The sequence below is a fragment of the Coturnix japonica genome, chromosome 4, assembly GCF_001577835.2.
Source record: "Coturnix japonica isolate 7356 chromosome 4, Coturnix japonica 2.1, whole genome shotgun sequence".
In the NCBI taxonomy this organism is placed as follows: domain Eukaryota; kingdom Metazoa; phylum Chordata; class Aves; order Galliformes; family Phasianidae; genus Coturnix; species Coturnix japonica.
In genome coordinates, this window is record NC_029519.1 from 18,378,860 (window position 1) to 18,404,405 (window position 25,546).

A 25,546-nucleotide genomic window follows, 5' to 3' on the forward strand; every position below is an offset into this window, starting at 1 on the left:
GAGACACTGAACAATGAGTGACACTTGAATAACTTTAAATATTTCTCTGATATTTGCCAAATTATTGATGCCTGTCAACTCAGTGTTTATTTGAAAGAAGAATTTTGACATTACAGATTTAAACTCAAAATCAGATTAGGTCTGAAACTGTTCCAGGGAAACATAAGTAGTTAAAAAACAAAACACAAGTCAGATATAATTACTTCAGGGGTAGCCACTACCACAGCCTGAACAAGGACTGCATGAGACAGAACAATTTAGGATTTGAAAGAAAATGAGTATTTGTTGGATGGCTTGCATTGCTCTGCAAGACAGTGATTTCTGCATGTTCCTTAATTTGATCGTTTTGAGATCACGTCAGCATACGTTTACAATGCCAATAAAATACACACTCAAGTTTTCCTTAGAAGAAATGGTATTCATTTTACAGGGCAATCTGAGACGGTTCTCTCTTATTTCTCAAGTGCATGTTTATATGGAACAGTTAACAAAATTAACATATCTTCAGTTTCCTACAAATACCTGACTGGGAACCTGTATACAGAGTAGATGTAGTGAACTAATGAAAGATGTAATGTTAAGATGGTTTATTTTAACTGGTGCAAGTTTGTCTGTAAATGCTTATTAGTTTTGTTGCATCTCCCTTTAGAAAAATGCTAACAAACTTCCCTTGCATCCCAGAAAGAAACAGCATCACACCAAGTACTTACTTACTGTGTACTAACACAGAAGACCCAGATACAAACAGACTGCTCTTCTGGCTGGTTTCTGGCAGCTCACAAAACATACTGAGATCAACCACAACTCTCACAAACTACTTAAAATTTGAGCATTTAATCTTAATGTTTGAATATCTGAGTTTATTTTAGTTTAGTTTATTTTGGTGCTTGTAGCTCACTTAGGCACCTACTTTCTCTCCTGGTGCCTTGAGCTAAGTGAGGCCCTGAGTCTTTCCTATACAGCCCACAGGGAAGTAGGTATGCCAGAAAGATGTAATTAATTACAGCTACCTCTAAAAACAGTTCCTGGTGGTTAGAACAAAAGTCCCAGATTTTCCCCCACCACATCCCAAGGGCTGACAGTTCATTTGGAGGTGGTACTGCAGAGCTCTTACCTAGATGCTGCCATTTGAAATGCAGTGGTAACGCTTAAGCTGGCACTCCCCTACCACAGAAACGAGGGAACCATCTCAGAACTCCCCAGTCAGTGTTGTATGTTATTTAAGGATGATTGTTTACTTTCCATTCTAAATATTACCCTGTTATCCTTAGGTATGCAGTTTGTACAGTCACAGATTTTAGGAAGTGACAACTAGTAGGAAAGATTGCCTTTCCAACCTTAGGCAATTATTGGGCAGGTAGTGCCTAAAATTATTGACAATTAAATGTCAATTAAATGCATTCATAAACAAGCACTTTGTTGCAGATTTTAAAAGATATACAGCTCCTGCATATACAAAGTGATACTGTGCACTTTCATTAGAGTCACAGAAGTCATGTGTCAGCTCCTAAACTACCCAAGCCTGGTCTTCAGTGAAACTCTGTCTCGTGCCATATTAAATTACTGATTGAATTCCATAAGCTCATCTTGATAAGCACCTGGAGAAAAGTTGCTCCAGACTTCCAACATTTACAATACCTTTCTTCTATCTAGACCATGATGTCTAATAGGACACTGTCTTATTTTCTTTGGTAAGAGACTTCATTTTTCTTCTCTATATGGCATTAAGAAAAAATCTAAATCTGACAGGAGAGCTTAAAGGAAGAAAAGTTAGAGGATAAAAGTTATGTTTTGATGGAACTGCCAAGTTATTTTGTTTTTTCTCCAAGAAGGGACTGTGCTCAAGATGACTAAGAGGTATAAACAGAGGTTGGCAGTGTTAATTAATTTTGAAAATTAATGATTCACTTTCTGCTGCATTTTATAACTGAGCATCAAATCCTTCCTGTCTTTCCACTCCCTCTCTCCATACACACATAAAAAACAGATAGACCAGTATGGTCTTGTTATTAGAAAAAGTGAAAAGAACTGGTGATAATTGAAATTGCATTCATTAATCCTAGCTCTGAAAGTATCTTTAAATCCCATAAAGTTTATAAACCTACTTTTGAGCTCCTGACTCTGCCCAGTGACTCCTGCTACTGTGATCCATTACACAGATAGAAAAACTGATTTTGCAACAAACAACACTTGACTCATGAATAATCTGATCAATGCAAATAAAGACTCTTTTTGAGCATGAAATATATGATGATCTCTTGATATCTTTATGCTCCAATTTATTTTCCATATTGGAGAACAAATTTTCCTGCCCAGACCGTGGCAGAACAGTTAACTGGAAAATGAATGTGTTATCAAATTAATATAGATGTCCCCCCGAGAAATCTGAGTTAGTGGTTGTACTAGACTAGATTAGATCTTACATTAGAAAATATACAAGAGCCACAGCCGTAATACAAGAGCCTGAATATGTATCAAATTGTTCCTTTTCCCCATCCTTCCATATAATCCTTCTGTACTTGTAACATTAGGAATTATATATGGTTGCTGTTAATGAAAGAATTCTTCAGAAAGCATCACACTTGGGTTCTTTCAAACACTGCAGCTTCCCTGAAGCTAAAACTGAAATATGGTATCAGTGAAGTTTGAGATCCTGGACCACACAATCCCTCCTTCACTAGGAAAGGAATCATCTAGTTTTCTACTAGAAAATGAATTTACAACAATAGTAATAATAAAAAAAAATGTTACTTGCTTTATGTTTAAGAACTTACAATCTTATTACAGTGTGGTTTAAAAACTTTTTTTAAGTCTCCTTGGAAGTTTTAAAATCAAATTCTCTGGTCAGGTTTGTGACAAAAATCACTCAATTTCCATTACCATGTGCATTGCACAAAGTTTTAAATGCAACAGTATTTCAGGCTTTAAAAAAATAACTACCTAACGCTGTTATGGGTAGATACAGGCTGTGAGAAATGTTAACAACAGATTTGTACTGAGATCAGTCAAAACCATGAATTTCAAAAAACAAAGCAAAACAAAAAAAACAAACTCAAACATCTGTGTCTGAGCTGAATCCAGAGAAACAATTCACAGAACTGCAGCCGTGAGCTGTGATTACAATGCAGTACAGTCTAAATTACTGGCCCCTGCTCTCAGTACAGCCTACATTAATCAACTGCTTTATGTAAAACAGCATTCAACCTGGGACTCTTTAAGCCAGAAGAGCTCTTTGCATTGTGCTACAGCTCAACTAGGGTGAGAAAAAAGCATCTAGCAAACCATCAGAATAGCAAACCATATAGCTTTTGGAAACAGATAATGCAAAGTGGAATGCTTGAGTTGGAACTGCTCCAGGCTCACAAAGATCTGACACTAGGTCAGACTTTCTGGTCTAGCACCTTGGCTCCAAAAAGGAGGGTTATCATCAGTCACATGATACATGAAAATAGTTGCAGGAGACAAGACTAAAAACAGGGATCGATTTGGGCTTTTGGGGGCATGCTTGTGTCTACAAGGACCTTAAAGTCCAAAGTGATGTGCAATGGACTTGAGGCACTGAACAAGTAGTCTGAAGATAACAGCCATGGATTTAAATAGAATTTACGTGCTTGGTTCTATTTCACATCCACTCACCTATCACTGCACTTTATTATCAAACTTCTAGGTGTTCTGTGGTAGTCAAAAATATGCAGCACACTGGATTTGCTTTACATCTTTGCTAGCTGATATATTCCAGAGTGATCTTTTTCAAAGTTGGCAGGATACATGCTTGAGAAGGTTGAGGTTACAGAACTCTGTTTAAAGTTGTTGTTAAATTTGTTTATAGGCCACATGAAGCAAAGTATTCAGGGAAATTTGTGGCGAACTACTTCCTGAACGACGGCGCACGTTGAACACTACCTGAACAGCACATAATGAACTGCTTTGTTCAGAACTATGACAATGTGAGATGTCAAAAGAAGTGGTGGGTTCATAATTTCTCAAGAGGAAGTCTTTCAGTCTCTTTATCTCATCCAGCTCTCCATGTCATTACAGAGGGTAAAAATAGAGCTTTTTTTTTCTGGCAGAGATTCTAATTGCTTGCAAACAAGGACAAAAATCCCATCCAATTAAATATTAGATTAATTATCACCAGACATGTATTATACACCCCCACCAATAAGAAAATTCCATTACCAAATGGTGTATTTTTTCTAAACTGTATCTGTTCACAGTGAAGCAACAATAAAAGCCTCTGTACAGCTCTCAACTGCCTATAATCTTGCTGTGCAACTTGTCACACACAATCAGTTTCTAAGATACTGTGTAAGACTGGGAAACAGCTCAGCCACTAAGTCAGTCCAAGTAATTTATAGCAAGTTCTTCGTATAATGTGGGAAACATGATTCTAAAAGGACAGAATAGGTTGTTAGCTGCTACTAGCTGCATGAGTTCACAATGAGCACAAACTCCTTACTGATCCTTCTGAATGAAGTTTGAATTTACTCACTCCTTGGTTGAGAATGGAACTACTGTTTTCTCTTTTTCTTAAGTATACGAACCACTGTCAAGTATTTAGGCTCAAACTGATAGATAGTGTGTGAGTACTTTCTTCATATGGGGGACCAGGTGAGCTATAAGTAGACTCATTGTCCAAATGATATTTAAAATAATCTGCTGTAAAGCACGTAAATATCTACTTCATATAAGCAAAAGTGAAATTTACCCAGGTCAACTCGAATGTTCATTTCTTGGGGCAAAAATATTGTGTTTAAGTCATCTCTGGAAAGGCTCATCAATTGAAAAGATGACTTTATACATCACATTATTATCCTATGGCTTCATTCTTGCTACCGCACAAAATCACTGAATACCTCCAAAACAAATTTAAAGAAATAAGTTCTGAAACAAAGGAGTTCTGGAAGGCCAGTTTCTGATCACCCAATAAAGGCAGAGTTCACAATCCAGTAATAAAGAAGGAATCACCCTTTTCTGAGCATCAGGGCTCACCAAACACTTCAAAGGAAACAATCTCCAGGTAGAGATGCTTCCCCTACGGCTGTCAGACCTTAAATAACAACAGTACACATAAAATAGCCAGTTTTATATCCTGGCTTCAGTAGAGGTAAACTGTTTGCTTTTGGATCTGACTATTATCTGCTGGTCTGGGGAGGCAGTTAAGACAAAGAAGAACTGTTAGGGAAATAAAGATGCTGTATTGCCCTGCCAGTAACTTCCATTATAACATCTAGTTATTGTGAGAATCTTTCTTCAGTTCTCAACAGTAATTTTTTTCACTTATATAGCTTGGATCAGAATAGCTGCCAACAATGCTCTTAACTCGTAAGAACTACAGATATTTTAAAAGTTCCCAAATGGCTCTTGAACTTTGTTGAGACAAGTTGCACAGTGATATACCCATTGCATTGCTCTGTCAAAATCCAAGTTCTTTTTTTTTTTTCCCCTCTTTTCTGAAACCACACGTATTTAAATGCTTTATGCTATTGTTAAGGTAGGAAATTTTAATATTTAGTCTCAGTTAGGAAACCAGCAAAGGAAATTAATTTGTTTTAACGTGCGTTGTTTAATTGCTTTACTGTATGTTCTTTATAGTCTATTACTCTCACTTTTCGAGTTCCTTTTTCAGTAAGGTGACAGTTACAAAATAATGGAGAACTGTAAAACAGTAAACATAGGTGCAAATTATGGGTGCTCTGCAGTGTTTTTATAAATAATATATATTTTTTTACCAATTGAGTTCTGTTAATGAGGCAGTACCCTTTGAACAGATTATAAATATTTTTCTTACATACCCCAATGAATCACATGATGGAACTTTTTATAGATAAGCGTGAGTCACACTTCACACATAATGAAGTTCTTTTTTTTCTGATCTATTAATAATTTGTTTGATATGTTCATCTCCTAGTATAAAGCTACATGAATTTAAACCTATACAGTTAAAAGTCAACATGAAATCCTAGAGGCATAAAATACATGTGAGATGTGGAAATTTGCATAGATGTTTCTAGTTAAATCTCAGGTTTGGATGGCTGTTTCATTTAATAATTGCTTTACTGCAATATAGAACCTTTATGCTTGGTAGTAAGCTTTGGTTGAGGTTAAGTAGACATCAAGTGTTGTTTTCAAGAGTCAAACACATGGAGCCAAACTTAGCTAAAAGAACTTGACTGCAGAAACAATATTAATCAACTATTCCCATTCTGGGGAAAGAAACATATTTTGTCACTTACTTGATATACTGGCAGACTTTTGGAATTACTTAAAGATTAAAAAGAGTTTCACAAATATCTGAAATCCTCAGGTGTGATCGGCAGACCTGAGCTTCTCTGGTGCTCTCTCTCTGGATTGGTCAGATTAACTCAGCAGGTTGATTACATGCACAGTTCTTTGTTTTACATGTAGCTCTTGCACTATATACTGAATGTCTCCTAAAAACACAGTTTCCCAGAAAATTACATAAGAAAATTGTTCTTGATACGAGAAAGACTTGATACTTATGGGATGGACAGTCACAACACCAGTAAACAAGACATATTAAAGATCAGCTGCACAATGAACTTCAAGTTTTTTTACATTTTAACCGCTCAACTTTTAAATAAACATGAATTGATTTTGGTTTTCACTGTTTATGTGCCCCACGGTACATGCTTAGCCTCTCTAGCTGACACTGAAGTTACAATCAGCTGACCTCAGGTAGGGAACAGATGTACTGCAAGCCAAGAGGGCTACTGAACTTTTATGTTAATACTTAAAAATTTCCTGCGCTCAAGTAAGCTCTTACAGGTACACCTTTAAATGTTTGGTAGAAACAAATGTTGTTGATTACCAGAAACAAAGCTAGTTTTCCAGGGTCACTGTGGAGGAATCCTTGCAATATTGCTGATCACTGAGTGTGGATTTGAAGAAGAACTTAAGATGAGTCGTAGCTGTTAGTATAAAGATAAATGAGAAACTGTGATCTACTGACACATATTAATTAAAAAAAAAAAAAAAAAAGAAGAATAAGCTGCAGGTACTTCCCTTGTCCTTGCAACCCTAAATTGCCCCCTAACTTCAGCAGCAGCAGCTGCTTCTGAATTCCTTACCTAGCCATATTTTTTTGTTTGCAACTAGCATATAAGGCTGCTATGCAATTAGTGAATGTAATTAAAGACAGCAAATAGCAGGAAAAGGTTTTGGAGTGCACATGATTAAATGGGAATGACTCAAACACGTTACTGCTATATGTTACAGTGTTTCTGGCACTTTTTTTGGTAATCTCTATAGAACATTTTCTAGTAATCCACAAGGTTTTGTAGTTTGTTTCAGATCACTTAATGTTAGCATTTTTCTGCTGGGAGGTGCTCAGTACTTGTTCTCAAGCTCTGTCATCAGTTCCTGTGTGGGCACAGAAACACACTCAGGGATATTTAGTAGTTTAAAATATGCTTAAGCGAAGTGGAAACCAGTAAATGCATTTAGATATATATATATATATATGTATATCTTTTAAGGAAAAAAATGATATGGTGGATAAATTACTTCTTGTGACAAATGGTAAATTTCCTAAACCACGGGAGAAATATCAAAGTTAACAAAAAAAGTCTTAAGCTGATGGTATTTTTAGTCATTTGTCACACAGTATGAAGGATTTCAGAAGTTTGACCCTTTGGACTCCCTTCCATCTACGCAAACTTGCAACCCAGTTTTTCAGTTCACAAAAGACAACATTTTTTTTTCCTCTGTTTCACTTGGCTTGAATTTAAATTGGAACTTCTCTTTCCCACAGTGTACTTCAAAATGACAGAGAGCGATACCAACAGTTTCCTTGAAGGATGACAGGATAGCAGTAAAGGTCTGTGACTTACTAATTATTGGTCAGCAATCTCGTCAATAATGAAAATGCTAATCCATTACCATACTCTTCAAAAACAAAAATGCATTTATAATGCATTTGGTTGGATGGTCACAGCCAGAGGGTTGTTAACCAACGGTCTTTGTGCAGTTTGAGGCCAGCTCCCCACGGATTTATATCAAGTCTAGTACACTATATCTCATTATCTATGTCACTGATTAAAATGTTAAATGTAAAGGGCATTCTCGGCAAGTTTGCAGACATAATACCAAGCTGAGAAGTGCAGGTGATACGGCAGAGGGAAGGGACACCATTCAGATGGATCGGGTCATGCTTGAAAAGTCAGCCTGAAATCAGCCAAAAGTCGCCTGTTTACACAAGCAGACTACCACAGGACAAGGGCCAATGTTTTAAACTAAAGGAGAGGAGATTTACATTAGATGTCAGAGGGAAATTTTTCACTGGGAAGGTGGCAAGTGGTACAGGATGCCAGAGAAGATGCAGATATGCCATCCCTAGAGATGCTCAAAGCCAGTCTGGATGGGGCCCAGCACAACCTGATCTATTGCCTGATTTAATGATTAGCAGCCCTGGCCTTGAGAGAGGGTTGGAACTGGGCAAACTTTAAGTGCAACTTTCTGGCACTGTTGTGGATATCATACTTCTACTACTATAGCTGCAGCAAAATTAATCTTGCTTGATCTTTCTTGCTGCAACTGTAAATAGACTTGGGCTACCAGCTATTTGTGATCAGGAAATGATCTCTGACTTGTATGAGTCTACAGTTCATACAATTTATTATGCCCGTACATCAGTATCAATTGTAGTTACAACCTTTTCAATTAACCTAGCAAAGAGTAATATACAGTCTTGAAAGGGGCTTATAATCCATAGTTCTGAAGTTGGCAAGATAGGAAGCCAGCCCTGTGGGAATATGCATAGGAAAGAAGGAAGCATTTTATTATGCGTTTATCTTTGAATTCAAGAACAACCTAATTACTTTTATGTACTCAGATGTTTAATGCCAAGCATACGTTGAACACGTTGGCAGAACTGCAACCATAATGGTATGCACTGTGTGAGGCTGATCCCAAAGGGCATTTCAGCTCAGAAAAACTGATTACTGACCATACTGCAAGGTCAGCTGCTCACTACTATCACATTTTCAGCAGCAGTGAGTTGTATTAAATATATTGAAAAGCCCTTAGCATAAACTGAGATTGAGTAATTTGTTGAAACTGATGAGACAGAAGTACTATAAAATTTGAGCCAAATCATACCATTATAATTCACATACAGATTCAAACAACTTCAGTTCTGCTGATTGCAGGGTAGCAAGATGCTTCTATGAATTTTGAAAACAGAATTTGGCTCAATGATAACTTAAAAACAGAAAGAAGCATTTTGAACAGTTGGTAGATAATTACTTTGTACCAAAGGCCTTTGTATTTCAACAAAAATGACTCTCTCCCTCTTTTTAGATGGTACTTTCCTCAAATAAAGTCAGTCTTGGGAAAATCAGAAAATCAAATATTTGTATTAAAACACCTTTTACTCCAAAATGAGAGTAATTCTGTGACCTACAAGTCTGTTTTCAGTTATGTAGGAAATAATTGTATTTACAGAACACTTAGTAAATTTATCCTTACATTCTGATAGCATAAAGTCTGTCAGAGGAATTGAGACATTCTAGTAACTGCTTAAATGTTTTATATATTACAAATGGGATGACATTTAGAAGATCACATCTGATTATTAACTACAGTTTACACTCATTAGTATGATTATGCACAAACTAATAATTAAAGAAGGGGCCAGACCATATGTTTGAGTAATGGTTAATCAACTTCCATAATTAAAATGTTAGCAAACTCCCCAGCGTTGTTTAGACCTGCTACAGGGAAGCATTTTCCCACATGATTCAGTTAACAGCATGGGCTGAGGACTGTTCCCAGTGTTCAGTCTGTATGTGGTCATCTCCTGCTGTTACAAGCGATTAGATGCATGGGCATAAAGATATTTCAGGCCCAGAGAAAATTACATGGTCTTTTCAGAATCACAGAATAACTTCATTTGGAAGGAACTCCTGATTCACTCCTGCTCCAAATTAAGGCTAACTTCATAGTAAGATCAGGTTACTCAGGGTCTTGTTCACATGTGTTTTGAGCATCTTCAAGGATAGAGACTCTGAAGCATCCCTGGACTACTGCTACAGAGTTTGATTGCCCTCGTATTATTTTTTCTTTTATTAGTCAGAATTTGTTGCATTTTCTATTATCTTGCCAACCTTAGCTGTTCAAACTAGGAAAATTCTAGCTCCATCTTCCCTACAGAATTCTGTAGGATACTAAAGACAACTACACACCTCCCTTTATCATCTTATTCACCAGCTACGCATCAACATACTTCTCAGGTTTCCTGGACAGGTTGCACCCTGCCATATTACTCTTCCATCATATACTGACCTTATGGAGAACCAGAGCCTGAAACCATTAAGATTCTTCCAGATGTTTGGAGAGGGTCTTTACCATTGTTTTCATTGGGCAGAAGCCTAGCATGGCACACACAAATTAACAGCTTCACTGATCCTGGCACACAAACTCTCAGCTGTTCCCTTGTTCATTTCTTTGCAGAGCTGCTCTCCTCTGTATATAATAACAACCACCCTCCTGCTCTCCCACCCTGGCTTTCCTAAAAGGACACTTCCATCCCCTTCAGCATCCCTGTGATGTGAGCTATCTTGCATCTCTGACCTCAGTAGCAGCTGTGCACAAATCTTCAACTTGACATATTCGTTTCCCATCAGGAGTGGGCCTGTGTACAGGCACTTGATATGAGAGTCATAAAAGCCCTGCATTTTTCACCTTCCACAAAGCTATGTCCTATCCTATGGAACCTCATATCCTTTGGTGGCAGAACAGAAAACATTAATGGGACTCCAAAGTCCCATAGTCACTCCTTATATTTCCATTATCTTTCTTAGGACATTATTGGTGATCACATAGGTGAGAAGCTGAAGGTAATTGTCCCTAGGACACAGCCTTGGCAATTTCAATGCAACAATCTCAGCTCTGGCCCTGTGGCAAGCACCGGTCTTCTTGATATTCCTAGTGTAGGGGTAAATTGACTCACAAACAGACTAACGTGTATTCAAATTAACAAACTATGTTGACTCTCGTCTGGGATATACTTCTAGCTGATTTATACAAAGTCACTCCAACATTAGACTGGAAATCAGAAGCAGTATAGCAACATTTGTACTGAGGCTAATCCAATTGGGATTTTAATACACAAATTCTATAATGAAAAGCAGAGTTTCCCACTAACATGTTTTAGCTATTGCTGATATTCAGTTTCCTCCATTTATTCCTGTCTCTGGCAATTCTAGTAGAATACACAGTATAGCCATAATCACCAGCTGAGCCCACAGTATTCACTGTGACTAGAACCCAAAGAGCTTTCTTCTGCTAGCAGATGGCACAGTTTCTGTCTCATGACACAGAAATGAACTTTGTGTTTAATGTTAATTTTTTAAAAAAAGTAGATGACTTTCATCTTGAACTCTTTTTGCTGTCTGTTTTCTTAGTAGGTACTTCTGACAGCCCATTTTATAATTAATCCTGACATCTTTGGTGTTCTGTCTCTACAAAGAGAAATGGTGCTTGCTTGCTATATTGCTATTTCACATCCCACTGAGTTCAGAACAGAGGTGGTTCTGCTGCATTGCTTGAATGCTAAGCTTTGAGTAAGAGATGACAAGGTGAACCTAAGACTTTGATTAGGTGGATCCATTTTTAGGACATGATTTATATATAAAATTTGCATCAGATTAGTACAAAGAAGTTCTGCCCCAAAGTGATTTTTAAAGAAGTGCATTAAAATTGTAAATTATTGATAAAGTAACATTATGTTCTAGGTGACTATGTATTAGCTTTCTTATAACCAGAACAAGACAACAAGATTTTTTACTAATTTACTTATCAAAACCTGAAATGTTGATTTTTGACAGTTTGGGACTAAATTACATCTCAGGACCTTTACCACAAGTGAGGCTGTAAATATCTGAAAACTGGAGGGTTTCTTTGTGCTCTCTTCTACCTCTGCAAGCTTTGTCTGCACAAGTGTGACAAAAGTGTAGGACGTGGCAAACTTGTTTGGCAAAGAGGACCAAGTAACGTGCAGAACCAGATCCCTTTGCTTTATACCAGATAAGGGTATTTTAAGAGCAGCTGAACTGTCAGTTCATTGATTGCATTACAACAAAGATCGCTAAATTATTTTATATTCCTTTTCCCACAGTTCTTCTGTAGTAGTCAGTTTTGGAAGATGAGAGAGGTTTAATTTTATGCATTTGAAGCCAACTTATTTGTTGATGTTGTATACTAATCAGGTAGGATAAGTATTTAAATCAGCTCTAATTATTATTTGTTTATTTAAATGATACTGAAGTAAGGCTTGCCGTTATGTAGCTAATAGGATCAGTGTTTTTATAGAAACTCTATTCCTTTATTAAAGCTAAGAAATCTAATAGATTAATGTGAAATATAAAATGTTCCTAAATAATATTAAAGACCATGTTCAAGTATTTTACATTCACTTATGCAAAAGCAGCACTGAAACAGTAGTAGACACTAATCAACATGCCTATTATTTACTTAATTTTATGTCATGAGATAAAAACCACATGGGATCTTCAGGTTTTAAAGGGACAAAATTAATTTCAAGCCTCCAATAATCATAAACAATCATGCATAATCTGTTTATTACTGTCCTGTGTCTTCACCTATTTGAATGGGTGAATAGGATGAGGTTCAACAAGGTCAAGTGACATGTCCTGCCCTTGGATGAGGTGCTGCGAGATATGGTTTAGGGGCTTAGTGGGTAGTAATGGTGACAGGAGGACAAATGGACTAGATGATCTTGTAGGTCCTTTCCACCCTTGTGATTCTATGATTCTGTATTAGCATATGGCAATTATAAGCAGATCTCCTGACAGTAAATGCAAGCAAAACCAGACTGAGCACATCCACTTACACTGTGCTGCATAAATTTACAAAGGTCACTCTGAAAATAGTGCCTCCTCTTTATTTTCATGGAAACTAGAACTGATATGGAGTACAATAACTCTAATCGATAGAACAAACTATCAGCTACAAAATACTATTCTTTGACAGAGTTACCACCATTAACTATATATTTTCACCAGTAATGAGCAAAAGATGGCATGCCACGCTCATAAAAATCTGCACCAGTGGAGATGACCCACTGTTGTCGCTGCTGAAACATACCATCCACTGTGCTGACTTTCACTGCTTGGTCTACATCAACATTCAGCAAGCATCGATGAATGTCAGTGGGTACCATTTTGTCTGCATGGAGGAATTCAACACCGCATGTTGGCTTCATCTGCACTTCCATGTCAGCCACCATTCTGTCATACTGCCCTTCTGCTGCTGTCTGTCACACAGCAACAACATATAATGGAATACTGTCAGGAAGGTTCAACCTCTACTGCTGTACCACCAACATCCAGCTCTGCTGTCATAAGCCAACAAAGTAAAATAGGAGGCATTACATTTGAAGCAGCTTTTATACTTCTTCAAGTTGGTTTTGGTTGTTTCTTTTTTTTTTTTTTTAGTTTTTCCAAGACATTTTCACAGATTGTACCTTTATATCAACCAGCAGACTGAAAGAGCTATGTAAAGATAGAAACTCCCAAAAAAGATCTTGCTGGAAATATTTTTGTGACTTTCAGAGATGTGTGTCTCATACTGCTGGCCCAAAAGTACAAGACAAGAGTGCACCACCCACACCGCAGCACTTCTCATGTGCCAGGGCATGGAGAATAGAGAATTACCCTTTTTTTCTTTCCAGTCATTTTGAGCAACCGACATCTTGTGTGTGCAACTGTAAACAGCAGGATCTGTCCCATGCTGTAGGATATTGGTTTCTTTCATTTGGTAATAGTGTTTATTTGTAACCTGAGATATACTGATTAGGTGACTTTCTGTAACCAAGTGCCTATGGACACATATCATAGTTTTACTTACCTATATAATAAGTAACATGGCTAAACTCCTGGGTTTCTTCTTTGTACTACAAGACCAAAAAAAAGCACATGAATATACTGAACCTGATTGCGCTGATCCTATGGTAAGGTAAAAAGCAAAAGCAGCACCTTCTAGACTTGCATGTGGTTTTGGCTTACTGATGAGAAGACAAGAAAATTTTGTTCGTCTCCAGTTCTCTCATAATTTAATAAGCTGGTTGCCATACAAAAGTAAGATTTGATTTTGGAAGTAAAGACCTCTGCAAATCATTTGCCAAATGGATACATGTACACAGTGCGAATCATTCACATTGTAAATAATGAACACTGAAACTACATGTTGTCACTGAAAGAAATTCTTCTACTTGGTATATATTCAGTAATATGTACTGAACAATGATTTGAGTGATGTAAGAGATTATTCTTTTATGCCAGGAGCAACGAGAGAGAGAGAAGCTGCAGATTAATGTCCAGGAAGCAGTCTTTTGTGTGGGCTTATCTCAAGGAACATGGCCGTCTCAGGGGGTGCCGCACATGACTCTCACCCAGGCACCTAGGGATGTCACGTAGGCAGGAAAAAAGGAGGATAAGAGAGGGATCAGAAACAGTGAAGTCAGGAGTTTTTGACAACACATTCTTCATGAACAAGTAGGTTTCTGACATGAGAAGCCTCACAACCTGCCTCTCCCTCCTGGACTTGCTCTGTACTCTACCTGCTTGCTGCCTAAGGCCTGACACTCTGCTGCTGCTCTCTTCCAGTGCAATGCTTGAATGCTGAAGAAGAGGTGCTTGCCATCAGATCCTTCACTACACAATGCCTGCATACTGACAGACTCTCCAAGGCCTGCTACCTGAGACCTGCTGCTTCCCTCCAGACTTCTTTCTGGACCTACCCAGTACCTGCACCTTCTTGCTGCCTAAGACTGGCCATGCTGCTGCTGCTCTCCCCCTGTGCTTTTGCCTCAGACCATCAGAACGGCTTGCAATGGGACTGCTGTGGGATTCTGGTGGCGACTGTCCCCACTTTATGCAGTTCTTGCCTCTTTCTATCTTCAATCTTAAATAAATCAGTGTAATTTTCATACTAAATCCAGACACTAGGTATAAATTTCAGGTAGAATACTTTCTGAAGACAGTTCTTCAGGGGAAACCAGTTTCAGTAACTTTCTGAAATTACTGAATTTCCTTAGCTTTGTGAATCCCAATAGAAGTCAGATGAATACATACAGAATTGTTTTATAAATTCCTGTATTTTAGTTTTTATGTGGAACTTTCTGTTCTGCAGTTTCTAGCTCTTCATCTTATAACCCAGCTTCTTTTTCCAGCAAGGCTCTAACTGCGCATATATCACACAATGTTGCAATGATTTCTTCCTAAATTGTGGCAAATGGCTTCTACAGACATTTTCTGAATCTGTTCTAAGCTACTGAGCTCTTTTGTGTTAATCCATGGAAGGAAAGAATGAACGTTCCTGACAGGTTTTCAGACTGAATCAATCCTTATAAAAATAAGTGAAATATAATGTGTTTGCAAATAATTAGTTTAACCAGTGAACTACTGCCTCTCATTAGCAGAAATCTGAGTAAACATAAAGAAAAATAATTTTATTTAAATAAACTTACTGTTGAACATAATGGCACCATCAGTTTTTTTAGCAGACTCTACATTACAGTCCATGGGGGAATCTGTTAAAATATTGATAGCAGGATGTGGCCCATTAGGAGGACACACAACGTGTTCTATTTTAAATAGAGAATTAATAAAGATTTGTTTGAGCAGGATGTAAGAAGAATAACTGTAAGCTTTATTTCAGTGTATTGCTGGAACATGTAAGGATATCTCAGCTATTGACTTTCATTCTTTTTTCCTTATACGTATTTATTATAGGAAAAAAAAAAAGAAAAAGAAAAGGAATAGTCTGAGCTGAAATATTTCCATTACATAGTAAACATTACACTTATCTTAAGAAAAACTACACTCCTTAAATCCACTGAAGTACTCCAATATGTGGAATTTTTCCTTAATTTTTTGCTGTCTTTTCAAATAGGTTTACCAGAATAGCAGATGCTACCATAATTCTGAAGAAAGGAAAAAAAAACCAACTTCCATTTTTAACTCTTTTTTAAATTATTATTTATTAGGCCTTACAGAATGTATTGCAGACATTAGTATATTTGTCCTTCCTGCCTTCATGGAAATTACTGATGACCTTTAGTAACTGTTTTCTAGATAATACTTTCCAAATGCTCAAAACAGAAAAAGAATACAACACTGGCAGCCACTAAGTATTTAGTATTTTTAATATGATGCTCTTCTCTCATTTCACATCTTCACCCCAAGAAAAAGTCATCCTTCTCTCTATTTCTTCCCTCTGCTGTGGTAAAGAGAGAGAAGCATAAGTGTAATGAAGTGGAGAAAGATGAAGCCTATCACACCAGCACATTCCTCAGGACTTAAGAGTTCAAACTAACAATCTCCAGCTCTGTTTCCTGTAAATGGTATTTTGGGCAATTTATCACCATATTATATGATGATAAAAATATATGGATGATCGAATCCTTTACATTTAACAAATTAAATCAAGTAGTAGTTTATGTAAAGTATTGTTATTCATTTTAGGTAATAGAGCGATACATGAAGACAAGCTCTATGAAAGCATGATGACAATGACAAGATTTTGGATGAAGCCAGCTTTTAGCTTTCCTTTTTGGCAGGACATTGATTAGGAGCTCACAGTTCCTTTGATCTCCCAGAAGGGATGGAAATCTGACAAGTCTGTCACAGCTGCCAAATCTGATTTGATGCTGGAAACAACTTATTTAGAGTCCAGTATGCAAGGCAATTAGAAACACGTGTGGCACCTGAGCAAATGCTAAATTGGCTCATTAAAATAGGTGAGATTATGATAATTAATCATTAAACTAATTATATCTGAGTCATCTATCAAATAAAGGGAAAGTGAATATTCATTAATCCTTAAAATCTAAGAGTTATCTCTAGCTCTTGTGTCTGCTGTTTCCTTTTGTTTAGCTAGTACATAGTAGTTTCATTCTAGTGACTTCAATATCAGCCAGGCTAGATTTACAGCCTTGAACCTATCCATATATGGCAAATGAATAAGCATCAGCTGAATGTCACTTACTTTGGAACTAAAACCAGCAAACCATAACAGTGTCACTGAGTGGGGCCAACTGTCATTCACACTGATGGAGCTATATTAGCATCTGCTGGCAAGATATTGACTAGTTTCATAAAAGAAGGGAATAAGTCAAGTGTTAAATCCTTAGGGTTCTTCACTGGCAGCTGCATCATAGGATGTGCTTTTCTACATCTATGCTCTTGTTTCTTTTCACTTTTTTATCCTGATAAATTTCCTAATCCTATTTTATATGGGTTGTTACACCTAGAAACCTTGAGATCGAAATGCAGAAAACTACATTTTTACTAAGTCTTTTTTGGTGCAAGTCTGTCATCTCTCCGTCTCAAAATGTAAATTCAAAAATAGATAACTCATTTCTGAATTTATTATCCAAGTAAATCTCAAAAACCTAAAAGACAGAAACTACGCAACATTCCTGGATAGCCTGGATGATTGCCCTTATAAGCAAACTATTCCTTAGACATTGTACTGTTTATTAAGGTGGCTTGTCACAGATATGGGAAAAGTCTAGTAGGTCAGGCATTCCCTGTGAAGGCTCTTCAGCTTCAGAAGATATGTATATTGCCACACCTTGGATTTAAAAAAGGGGTATAAAGACTGTGTTTACTCTCACATTACTATAAACAGTTTTGTACTAAAATTGAATATAATCTGTCTTGCTGATGGGCAAGATATAAACTATGCATTTTTTTATTTTCCCACAATAGAACAATTTTTGTTTCTGTAATTTGTGAATGTTTTGCAGAAATGCCTTTTTTGGATGAAGTATATAACCATGATCACATAACATGTTTAAAATGCCTCTTGTAGCATGTTGCATCAGGCAAGATCATAGAATTTCCTGGGATGATAAGGATATAATGATAAGATATAATGAGATACCCTTGCCTCCACTGCCAACCCTTAAACAAGATCTGGGAAAGGGTAGAGCCAGGATCCAGTCCTTTGGAACACTCAGCTGTACTCCATGCATCTGAGCTGACCTGGATTGGCCCTGCCTTCCCACTACGCACACAATCATTGGTTCAAGCCATGACTTAGCATTTCTTCTACATATATAAACCACATTTTCTGTGCCTACAATTCCTAGAACTTCTTGAGAAAAGACAACACAAATGAATGGTGTGAAACAGGCTGTGTTGTTCTAAGTATGAATTGTAGTTACCTGAGCTCTGGATAGAGAAAAAAAAAGTAGATGTGAAGTCTCTGAGACCTGAAACTGCTAATATGGAATGACTGTTGATGCTGATTTGGGTCTTTCTCTTAAAATAAATAAATTAATTTAAAACCCTATGAAAAATGTTGGAAAAATATTTAATATTAACTAAGGTAGTACATTATGAGGCAACATAAGCAAGTATTTTTTTTCTTATCGTGACAGTATCTGTCCTTCAGAATGTGATGCAGTGTAAGATGCTACAAAATAATTACAGCAATGAAGTATAAGCTTGCTGATAAATAGTGCCAGTGTATCCTCCATGTTATGAGGATGAACAAGTGGGAAAACAGCCTGAGCATTTCTAAACTGAGGCTTTATTGTCTTTCCTGGTGCAAGACTAATCTGCCGTGGTTACCGTTTAATTGTGATGTGACTCAGCCCATGCTACAGCTGTAAATACCCGCATATGCACTTCAGGAATATCAAAGCATTTCATATACACAACCCATATAACAAAATACTGAGCAATACAAGCACAAGTACTTCAAATACAGTTAAAATAATTACCATTGTATGTGACAAATTCAGTGGTTTATCGTATAAATGTTAGAGGCTGCAAAAGTAAAAATATTTCCTTAAAGAGTACAAGTAAATTCATTGTTCTGCTATCATCCAGGAAAAGGAAAATTCAATAGCTTTAGTTAGTGCCTGTCAAACCTCATGTAAAGAAAAGTACATTCAATCTTGTAATATATTCCTTTAAACAAAAAAACAGCTCTTTTATGATGAATATTACAGTTCATAAGTTTATTCTCATCCATAAAAGAAATGTAAACTTTACTCCATGTCTCTGCATATCAGACTGGGACATGATGAATCACCATTCAGAATACAGAAATAGTATGAAAATAACAGTTTCACTTGAAACCTGATATACTGCATGCTGTATTGTGGTGCAAGGCCATGTAGAATTTACTTCTGGCATAATCTCCAGCAAAGATTTCTCTAACCAGCACAATAATAAATACCTTCTTTCAGATCAAAGGTAGATTTCCCACTGAATGCAATTAAATATTTCTGCGCTAAATCTCTTATGGGCAGACCACAAAATGTTTCATGGATCATAATTTCCCAAACAACAGTATAGGAACCACTGTGGTCACTAGTGGTTTGTAGAAATCCATCTGACTTAATGATATTAATTACTTCTTTTTTTCTAGTGGCTATGTTACACTGCAAGATGCCTGGACACCTGGACACAAACACTATCCTAAAGCTGACCTGCTACAGAGACAATTACTGTTGCTACAAGAAGCTGAAGGAGCTGCAACAGTAAGAAAAATGCTGAAAAAGCAGCAAGCAAAACTCGTCATGTAGGGTCTGGTTCATCCATACGAAAGGCCATTAACAAAGACTTTTCTTCTTCTAAGAGGAAGCCTTGAGAGGTCCAAGATATGGCGGGGCAGGACAAGAAAAAGCCAGTCATCGTGGTTTAACTGTTTTGCTGCTTTGTAAAAAGATAGAATTTGCCCCAGGTGCGCAACTGTATTTCATAAGCTTTTATGACACCACTGAATGCATTTCCCTAATCGTATTTAAAAATCATGCCCATATTCTCCGTTCAGGAGGTTAGAGCTGAATTTTCTTTCAATGAACAAGAATTTCAGTGGATGTATTTCAAAACCATTTTAAAAGATGCCAACCTATATGTATAACTAAACCAGAAAGTTAAAAAAAATATATATGAAAAATCCCCCCTAGGCTTTGTATCTATGCCTGTTTTCTTTAAATCTTATACTGATATACCACTGATAACAAAGATCATATGGGTTAAAAGATATATATTACTTATAGAAACACAGAACATGCTCCACTCCTTAGGAAAACAGTTAATTTCTATAAAACTCAGTGTTCCTTAGAAGTAATACAGAGAAAATAATGTATGTAATGGTTATAATTTTCTCCTTACACCTTCATTCTCTAGGGTCTTATAGGAAGGGCCAAAATTTAGACTTAATAGAACTCTTGCCTGGTGATAGCCTTGTGCTGAATTCCTTTACCAGCAAGCTCTTCAAATTTCACATTTAAGTTCCATACTTGTGAATAGAACTAGTAATATTAGTGGCTAGAAATTCGGGGCCCAAAGTCATAAAATCATTTGACAATTGAAAGCTATCAATTAAAGAAGTTACAGAGGGTTCCCCCCCCGGTGTGCTGGGTTAGTCTTGATCTGTCTTTTGTTAATATTCATGAAAAAGCTTCTTCATTGTGCTAAGCTGAATATTTTGTGCAGTACTCTCCTAAACACAGATGTGGATGTGACAGGCACAAAAGAGTACTGCCACCCTAGATGCTAAAGAAAAGAAGAAATTTGCTCATGACTAAAAGCCTTTATCTCTCTTTCAAAAGAAATTGCATATTAAGCTTTCAAATAGGCTCCATCAATACTTCAATTTAATTAGTGTATTAAATTGTCTATCTCAAAAAGACATATATTTCCCATAGAAAAGGATAATTACATTTTTTAAATGTACTTTTCTGCTGGGCTTATTTCCTTTTAACTAGTAAAAATAATCCAATCTCAACCACTTAATTTATTCCAAGAGAGCATAGGAAAATATGTTCACTGGACCACAACCAAGGTTAATGAACTAATGCATCAGTCCAAGATTCAGGTGAGGCATTTTTTAGACAAGAGGCATGGAAACTGCATGTGACCGGAGTAAACTTGCGAGTTCTGTGGATGCTGATCTCATCTGCCTAATTCTTCTGATACTGATATTCCTCAGGTACAGCAAGAATATAGAAAACAAAATAGACCATCTTTTGTGCATTGATGTATACCTGTACATCACTAAGGAAGCTGTTATTGAGAGTAATCCTTGCACACACTGTAGGCACAGAATCTCCATAGTGATGGACAAAAATATCCTTGTATGCTCCTGCTGCATTGTTTTGCTGAGTATGGGATCCTATACTGAGCTGTCACTCTTAATGTGACAAAATTCCCTGGGTAAAAAACTCATGTTTATAATGCAATCAGCAGTTTAATGGAAACTGACAGTTCAAGAGAAATTTGGGAGATTTGTTATTTTTGTTTTCTCAATCAGCCTTTTCCAAAATGATGCTGTTTAAAAAAATATATTCTGACTTGAACAATAGATGCTGCTCCATCTAGTCTAGCTCACTAGCAAGAGACAGAGATATTGACTTTTTCACAGAATCACAGAGTCATGGAATGACCCGGGTTGGAAGGGACTTCAAGGATCATGAAGTTCCAACCCCTGCCTGGCAGGGCCACCAAACGTCCACATTTACTAGATCAGGTTGCCCAGGACCCCATCCAACCTGGCCTTGAACACCTCCAAGGACGAGGCATCCACAACCTCCCTGGGCAGCCTGTTCCAGGACCTCACCACTCTCCTAGTAAAGAGACTTTCACCCCAGTGTCTCAAGTGCTAACTTCTAGGAGTAATAGAGTAATTAAGCCCATGAGTATTAGGATAATTAAGAATAAATATATTTTTCTTCCCATGTTTTATTTAAGTCCAACACTAGAATGTAGCTAGGGAACGGTACTGGGTCTGGTCTTGTTCAACATCTTTATCAGGGACCTGGATGAAGGGATAGAATGCACCCTCAGCAAGTTTGCTGATGATACAAAGCTGGGAGGAGTGGCCAACACACCAGAAGGCTGTGCTGCCATCCAAAAAGATCTGGATAGACCAGAGAGCTGAGAAAAGAGGAACCTGATGAGGTTCAACAAGGGCAAGCGTAGTGTCCTACACCTGGGGAGTACAGGTTAGGGGTTGACCAGGTTCGTAAATTCAATTTCATTAATATTTTCTTTGGCCCTTACTTTTTTCTGTTTGTGTAAGTGTGTGTGTCTCCATGGTAACTTGTGAGGTTAAGAAGGTATTTACAAGACAAGATTTCATATGCCATCTACAATTGATGCTAATTAAGCTGTAATGGTATTTATATAGTGCCTTGCTAACTGAAAACTGTACTGTTTTGTAAATAACAGTCCACAGTGATGCTGCCTATGATAGCTCCAATGGGCTCATTATTTTAGCAGGCAGATAACCAACTTTTCATTCTCATCTACCTTCTCAAACACCTAAACCCATAGTAAACAAAATGAAGTCTTACAAAATGCCCAACAGGAAGTTTTTGCATCTTTCACATTTTCAATTTAATGTACTTCATATGTCAAATTCAGATGCTGATGCTCTTTTATCTGTAGTTAGACTTGATGTAATTAATATGTGCTTGTCTGAAGCCTTCTTTCAGAGCTCAGCTGCGTAGTGCTCTGGGCTTTAGAAAGAATATTAGAATATATTTCTGTCATTGTCATTTCCTAGGAACAGCTCTGCTGCTGCATTAGAGGGAGGCAGTTTCTTTGTTAGCTCTCTGTTAGGTACTCTAAAATTGAACTACCCAGTTCAGCTGGAGGGTGGGAGCGTTACTGATAAATTAGAAAGTCAACTCCAATCAGTTCTTTGCAATACGCCAAGCCTATTCAAACATTTCCAGCACTCCGTAACAACGCTTGAGAGCCAGATTCTGTTGATGGTATTACCTTTGCTCTATAAGTAAACCATTCATTCTAACTCCATGTGGATCAAAGAGGATTCAAAGTAAAATAATTAGGGAATTGTGGAGTAGGCATAGAAAACTGGAAACCCTACCTTGTTTACAGTGGGTCAGTAGGAGTTTTGTCATGATATGTAATTACAGTAAGACTCCTCATCACAGTTTGCTATAAAATCAGGAGTGGACCCAGATGTTTTCAAAACAACCCACAAGAGAAGCTTTAATATTTTGCTGGTGAATGTTTTAAAAAGTGAATTTTTCTTTGTAAAACTGAGATATTGTGTGTATATTCCTATACACCAACTTCCTGCAATATCATAGCATCCGAATGTATGAAAAATGAGTGGAACCCATTGCACCTGGCGCAAAAACAAACTATCCTTGGCAAAGAGTGAAGGAATAATTTTTCTAATGATGTAATCACACAACTTTATCTAATTTAGAAGATCAGAGACTAAAATACAGAATGAGAACTACTGTTGTGCACAAGAATAATACTTGATCTAATTTTTAGTAATGTTAAGACAGCAGATAAAATGAGTGCCTCAGACGTGGCTGCCAGCTTCTGCAAAGGTTTTTTTTCTTAAGCCAGTTTAACAGCAGAATGAAACTGATTTCCAGAGACTGGATGCATGCAGCACTCCATACAGCAGATGTTTTTCAAAAATGAGCAGTTTAGAAATAAATATTTGTTCTGCATAATAGCTGACTTACTGAATCAGCAAAAAGCTGTTCAATAGTGAAGAACAGTCTGCAATAACAGTATTGTTTCAGCACAAGTTTCCCACCACAATTTGACATACTGATATTATTCCTAGCTGTAAGAAATACATTAGATAGGTCTATTCTTTATATGTTGACCGTCATCTAAACAGATACCAAAGCATTTGCTACACTTGAATTGCTGTACCTACAAGAATCAATTAACTTATGTGAAACATGCTAAAATTTACTGCAGCACAAATGTACTTTACGGTGTTTAATTTCTGCAACCCTAATTCCTCGAGCTCTGTGCTCTCTGTGGGATCATTCTGCAGCTCCCTTCCTGCCTGCCTGCCTGCCCAAGCTCCCTTCTCATGGAAATCAAAGCAAAATAGAAAAGAATGAATTTGCAGAGCTCATCCAAGAGAAAGTCAGGGTGTCACATGGAGCTAGGAGGTAAAAAATGAATTTGGATTACACAGCATAGGCATAGCTAATGTTTAGTACAAGACATGACAAGTATTTCATAACAAGTCACTTGGGACAGGAAGGATTCCCTAACAATTTAAATTAGAGGAGGATGCAAGGAGTTTGCAATGACCCAACCTGGAACTTGCATTTTAAATTGAGAGCTTTCTAAATATGACTTCAGAACTAAAAGAAACTTATCCCCTGGCCAAGAGTAATTGCTGCTCTGCCTAAAAACAGGTACTAATACTTGATCAGCACAAACCATCCATCTTCTGACTTAAGAATTTTGTGCAAGAAAGCAAATCTGTCTGGAAGGAAGATATTTCCCCAGGAAGTCTGACTACCTGTAATTCCCAGCGAAGAAGACTGAGAATCCGATTTATCTGTCACTGCACTTAGAGCCATCACAGTGTTTGACTCTTCATGGTAAATGCTAAACTTCCCAGAATTGTATTTCTATACAACCTACAGACATATTGTCACAGACCAAATAGTAAATCTGGACAGTCTTCAGGAAAGAGTAGCTTACCAAGAAAACCAGCAATAGCAACAAAGATACTTTCAGTTCTTGGAAACTGTGTGACCCAAGACAGCTTGCATGCATGTATACATAGTCTAAGAAGAAACGTGTAACCACCTGTGTTTTCATTTGTTCAGTGAAACAAAACCTTTCTTCAAGACAGACTGGAAATTTTCTTTGCAAATAAACAATCTTTGGTGAAATTGTATACTTTACTCCTGATACTCAGATCTCACTGACCAAAGCTGTGTATGATGTACTCTTCGAAAAGGACAAAATAAGTGGGTGTCTTTCAGTGGAAGATGGAGAAGAAAAAAGCATGTTAATACTGGTGCCCTTCTGAAACTCGGTGTATGTCCAAAGAGCAAGACCAGTGTTCCTAAAAAGGGTATTTATGAGCCTTAAGCCTTACTCAGATAAGTAATATCTGAGATGATTTAACAATGTCCAGAAAAGGATAAATTGAGATAGAAGTGGATAAATCATCGAAAACTCTTCTGAATTTGATATAATTTCAATTAAATGTCCTTCAGGAACACCATGAGTAGTATATTTTCCTCAGATTCCAATTCCTTATAGCGAGAACAAGTGAAGCAATACAAGAATACTAACCAGGTAGAAGTTAGAGCTCAAACCCACAGCTAATTTAAGTTTGGATGTATTTTAGATAGTACAAAGTTAAATTGACTCTCCAGTTTGGAGCACAACTTTTGGCACTGATTTTAGAAGGTTCTTCAAAAGATATACTGTATGATAAGATTATTTACTTTTTTTTTTTTTTTTTTTTTTTTGGTTAAGGTTTTCATGTGCTCATCCACCTTTAAGAATCATTCTTGTTCTGCAAAGCCTAATTTGACAACAAGTACCACAGATCAAGTGACTGTCACTTTTCTGTGTCACGTGCACCTCCCTTGCACTGGAAGGGAAAGCTATTGTGCTCCTCTCATCAGTCTCCAGTATTTGTCATTGCATGGCAATACTGAATGTGTATCATTTAAATGGTGGAGTTTAAATTACAAAAAAAGTTACAAAGGAAAATATTACACTTA

At 37.1% G+C, this 25,546-nt stretch overlaps 1 long non-coding RNA gene across 1 annotated transcript in view; it reads left to right on the forward strand.

Moving 5' to 3' along the window:
• The window catches only part of LOC116653423, a 35,965-nt gene extending 14,496 nt beyond the window's left edge, over positions 1 to 21,469 (forward strand). The window contains exons 3-4 of the long non-coding RNA XR_004307236.1: positions 7,775 to 7,840; positions 19,429 to 21,469. This is a non-coding gene — a long non-coding RNA (uncharacterized LOC116653423). The remainder of the gene's footprint in view (positions 1 to 7,774; positions 7,841 to 19,428) is intronic.
• The last annotated feature ends 4,077 nt before the right edge of the window (positions 21,470 to 25,546 follow it).